Source organism: Sapajus apella, unplaced genomic scaffold (genome assembly GCF_009761245.1).
Source record: "Sapajus apella isolate SASKATOON/1434 unplaced genomic scaffold, GSC_monkey_1.0 scaffold3797, whole genome shotgun sequence".
In the NCBI taxonomy this organism is placed as follows: domain Eukaryota; kingdom Metazoa; phylum Chordata; class Mammalia; order Primates; family Cebidae; genus Sapajus; species Sapajus apella.
This window is the reverse complement of record NW_022440723.1, coordinates 492-5802: the sequence shown is the minus strand read 5'-3', so window position 1 is coordinate 5802 and position 5311 is coordinate 492. Positions and strand designations below refer to the sequence as shown.

At 43.0% G+C, this 5311-nt stretch overlaps 1 long non-coding RNA gene across 2 annotated transcripts; it reads left to right on the top strand.

The window, feature by feature from the left end:
* Positions 1 to 232: 232 nt before the first annotated feature.
* On the top strand, positions 233 to 4903 carry LOC116547611. 2 transcript variants are annotated; one of them, XR_004267115.1, is made up of 3 exons: positions 233 to 345; positions 557 to 625; positions 4391 to 4903. It is a non-coding gene; the product is annotated as an uncharacterized LOC116547611 (long non-coding RNA). The 2 variants fall into 2 exon arrangements; XR_004267114.1 differs by lacking the exon at positions 4391 to 4903 and adding an exon at positions 4052 to 4336.
* Positions 4904 to 5311: the final 408 nt, after the last annotated feature.

The window sequence follows — 5311 nt, the reverse complement described above, 5'->3', positions numbered from 1 at the left end:
CTCTAGCCACTCAATCTACCGATCTCCTTTTTTTTTCCCCCCTCCCCCACTCTCCGGCTCCTCTAGCCCAGATCACGTCTCTATTGCTCTCCCCAGAAATCCTCCTTAGGTCAGGAGTACCCAAAGCTACCTCCAGGGACGCCTCTAGCACTTCTACGTGCCATTATCCCACCAAGCTCCAGGGGGCGACAGCCCAGCGCCTGACTCGCTGCAGCCGCACTGTGCTCCTTCCAATCAGCAGAGAGTAACGCACGTACTTGCGGAAGTGACGGCAGTTCCGTGTCCAGTGGGGCGGTGGGAGCGATGAGGGTCTGAGTCGGTGGTAGCCGATGTGTGAAGATGGAGGTAGGAACCTGATCGCTTAGAAGCCTAGCGAGAGAACGCGGCCGACCGGGTTGAAGCAGAGACGGGAAGCCGGGCGGAGAGGCGACTGAAGGGAGAGGAGAGAGAGCGGGGTTTGGGGAGTGTTGTCAGAATGTCGGGGTCAGAAGCCGTCGCTCCCGGCTAACTCCCTGCTCCCTCTAACTTATCCCCGCGGCTTTCTTTTGGTTTCCAGTTTCCCGGAGGAAATGACAATTACCTGACGATCACAGGGCCTTCGCACCCCTTTCTGTCAGGGGCCGAGGTGAGCAAGAGCTGCCGACGCCGCGTGGGGAGAGGGCCTGAGGCGGCGGTGGGGTAGGGTGGTGGAGAGGAGAGCACGGACTCCAGAGACGTGGGCTGGGAACCAAGGGCCGCAATTGGTTTTTAGAGAAAAGTGGCAGCTGCTTCTAGAGCCTGTGGGGACTATCTGGGGAAGTTCTTGGAAGTTGCTGTCATCAGAAAAGCAGGATACTGGAAAGAAATAACTTGCTTAAAGAGGAAAGTTATTCTGGATTAGAAGACAGTGGAATTGTCTCCTTTCTTTGGGGAGGAAATAACTACAACAATCTTGAGTGGTCCCAGTAGGAAGAAAATTTTTCAGCTGAAGAAATTGGGGTAAGGGGAAGAGCTTACCTAGCAGAGGGTTAACCGTGGACAACATGTGTTCATTCTTGAAACGAAGTCTGTTAAAGGGGTCTTTTAAATTTTATTTTATTTAAATTTCCTACTTTTTTTTTTTGAGACGAGAGTCTCGCTCTGTTGCCAGGGTGGTGTGCAGTGGCGCGATCTCGGCTCACTGCAACTTCCGCCTCCCGGGTTCAAGTGATTCTCCTGCCTCAGCCTGCCTAGTAGCTGGGATTACAGGCATGCGTCACCACGCCGGCTAATTTTTGCATATTTAGTTTATTTAGTATATTTAGAGTTTATTTAGTATATTTTAGTATATTTAGAGATGTGGTTTCACCATATTTGCAGACTGGTCTTAAACTCCTGACCCCAGGTGATCCCACCCCCCTCGGCCTCCCAAAAGTGATGGGATTACAGGTCTGCGCCACCGCGCCCGCCTAAATTTCCACTTTGATGAAAATTTTGTGGTTACCTTTACGTACACAGGTCAGCTTGTTTTGCTAATACCAGGAGGAAGGGAAATAGCTGCTAGAGAACATAAAAAGAGTTGAGTACGACATGTGTTTCAGTTTGCCAGTGACTTAACTTTGGGCAGAATACTTCATCTTTGTATGTCACAGTTTCCCCAGCTGTCGAACAGCTGTAATAATAGTCTCTTATGATGTTTTAAAATAGAATTAAAGGTTATGATGAAGCTCTGAACTATTAGTGAAAAAATTTTGGTGAAATACTGTCATAGAGCCTGGCCCGGTGGCTCACGCCTTAATCCTAGCACTTTGGGAGGCCGAGGCAGGTGGGTCACATGAGGTCAGGAGTTCAAGACCAGCCTGGCCAACATGGTGAAACCCGTCTCTGCTAAAATACAAAAATTAGCTGGGTGTGATGGCGGGTGCCTATAATCCCAGCTACTTGGGAGGCTGAGACGGGAGAATTGTTTAAACCCAGGAGATGGTGGTTGCAGTGAGCCAAGATCGCGCCATTGTACTCCAGCCTGGGCAGCTGAGTGAGACTCGTCTCAAAAAAAAAAGGAAAGAAATATTGTCATAATATAGATATGTATCACTTGTTTAGGGGAGGCAAAAGAGAAAGGTGGAACAGACAAAAATTTCTGTCTTTGAGAAAATGAAGTTTTGAACCATCTGCTATTTTTTGAGGATTTTTATATTTATTTTCAAAACTGGTGTGGACCATTTGCATCAGTTTTTTTGTACCAAGAATTGTCATGGCTGTCTCATGGGCTTATCCTATAATCCTAATGTTTTCATGGATGAAAATTGGGTTGATAAGGAGCAGTTGCTAGTTTAAATTTTTTTTTTTTTTTTTTTTTTGAGACAGAGTCTCCCTGTAGCCCAGGCTGGAGTGCAGTGGCACAGTCTTGGTTTACTACAGCCTTTGCCTCCCAGGCTTAAGTGATTCTCCTGCCTCGACCTCCCAAAGTAGCTGGGACTACAGGCGTTTGAGAGCAGGCCCAGCTAATTATTATTATTATTATTGTATTTTAGTAGAGATAGGGGTTTCGCCATGTTGCCGAGGCTGGTCTTGAACCACTGGCCTCAAGTGATCCACCCACCTCAGCTTCCCAAAGTGCTGTTACAGGCGTGAGCCACTGTGCCTGGCGCTAATTTAACTTTTTTTGTTGGTATTATTATTCTCATAAGCAGGGTAAATGTAAATCTAGTATGCAGCAAACTTATAAGTGATATAAAACTAAAATCTGGGCCCACCACAGTGGCTCATGCCAGTAATCCCAACCCTATGGGAGGCTGACGCGGGAGAATTGTTTGAGCCCAGGAGTTCTAGACCAGGTTGGGCAACGTGATGAAACTCTGTCTCTATTTAAAAAATAGTAGTAATTAATTTATTAAAATTGCCGGGCGTGTGGTGGCTTACGCCTATAATCCAAGCACTTTGGAGGCCAAAGGTGGGCGGATCACCTGAGGTTGGGAGTTCAAGACCAGCCTGACCAACATGGTGAAACCCTGTCTTTATAAAAATAAATAAATAAATAAAATTATTAAAATAACAGCTAAAATCTGCTTGGTGCTTTGCACTCCCAGTTGCCAGTTTTTTGTGAGTGGGATCTCCATTTTTTTTTTTTTTTTTTTTTTTGAGACGGAGTTTCACTCATGTTACCCAGGCTGGAGTGCAATGGTGTGATCTTGGCTCACCGCAACCTCCGCCTCCTGGGTTCAGGCAATTGTCCTGCCTCAGCCTCCTGAGTAGCTGGGATTACAGGCACGCACCACCATGTCCAGTTAATTTTTTTGTATTTTTAGTAGAGACGGGGTTTCACCATGTTGACCAGGTTGGTCTCGATCTCTTGACCTCGTGATCCACCCGCCTCGGCCTCCCAAAGTGCTGGGATTACAAGATCTCCATTTTTAAATTTCATTATTTGAGTGTTGAAAATCTCACATTGGACTTAAACCTACATGAAAGTGCCAATTTCTCCTCAGTCAGGTCTCCACAGTTTAAATTTTGTTATTTAGAGTGGTATTATAAATTTTACATTGGCCTCATTCATGTGAAAGTCCATGTTAAAATTATACAAATAGCTTTCAAGTTTACCCACTGTTTTTAATTCTCTACCCCTTTTATGAAGAGGTAACCACATAAAAAGTGATTCCTTTCATCTTACCTCATGATCCACTTGGCTTGGCCTCCCAAAGTGCTGAGATTACTAGCCACTGTGCCCGGCATTAATTCATATTTTTAAATGAGGGTCAAGAATAGGCAAAACTGAACTGAACTGTCAAAATAGTGATACCTGTTGTGAAGGGATCAAAATAGTGATACCCGTTGTGAAGGGAAGGAAGTATTCACTGGAAAGGGGCACAAGGAAGTGTTCTGCATCTTTGATCTGGATAGTGATTACTGGATGTTTGCATATGTAAAAAATCCATTGACCTATATACTTAAAATTTATGTACCTTACATAAGCTATATATCAATGAGATAAGAAATAGTAATTTCAAAAGAGTAGCTGTCTAGAGATAATATTGCCTGAGATAGGAAAGTTCTTTATCATCTGAAGGCAATTTAATCTGTTTTACTTTTTCAGGCTGGCTCTTATATACTGGTGTTATGCTTAGAGCACACTGGGGAAATAATTAGGCATAAAGGTACCTATTCTTCATTAGGAAAAGTAGTACCTATAACATATAACTAGTTCATTATTTCATGGTAAATAGGTAAAATTTTCACTACATCAGTTTTTAGAATAGTTATTTCATTGACCCATAGTACCAGTGTGTTGTTGAATAAATAGGTGTTGGATTAAAATAAATTTATCTAAAATAAATTATACAATAAGCTAAAGAAATAATAGATTGTGTGTTTTGGTATCAGAGAATAAAAAAAGGGAGGGAAATGGTATTTTTGATTTTTTTTGGCTCTCTAGATATGTAAGCATCTTTGCTTATAAACTGTAATTCCCAAACCAGCCCCTCCCTCCAAATGGCCCAGGAATTGGACAGAGAAAGAAAGGAAAGCTAAGTTAGAAGGTAACTGCATATCATGTTCCTGTTTTCTCCTTCTGTGTCCAAACCACTTCTTTCTAATATTTGCTACCGTTTTAGCTTTGTTTTATATTTAACAGTCTAGAGTGTGAAGAGTGTGATCTGGTTATGTAATAGATTCAGTAAAATAAAATAACTTTAGATATTCATTATTGGATTTTACCCATAATTTTATAGATCATTTGTAGTGAAAGTTTTTAGTGAATCTCTGTTTTTATGATAGCATGTGGTTTACCCTTATTTTTTTTATCCTCTGTATTCTTGATAATTGCAGTTATCTAACTAGTCATTAAAGGAAGAAATAAAACAGAACCTAGAAAACCACCGTGAAAGCCATAGGTACTGAATAACAAAGCTTTTCCACATCCCAAGGGGTTGCGTATAGAAAGAATACCTTGTTGGCCGGGCGCGGTGGCTCACGCCTGTAATCCCAGCACTTTGGGAGGCCGAGGCGGGTGGATCACGAGGTCAAGAGATCGAGACCATCCTGGTCAACATGGTGAAACCCCGTCTCTACTAAAAATACAAAAAATCAGCTGGGCATGGTGGCACATGCCTGTAATCCCAGCTACTCAGGAGGCTGAGGCAGGAGAATTGCCTGAACCCAGGAGGCGGAGGTTGCGGTGAGCCGAGATTGCGCCATTGCACTCCAGCCTGGGTAACAAGAGTGAAACTCCGTCTCAAAAAAAAAAAAAAAAAAAAAGAATACCTTGTTGATCCTACATAATGGAATCTCTCCATGTCTAACTTTTTTTTATCATTGTTCAGTTCATTTTATGTAGCCATGTCTAATGTTTTAGTGT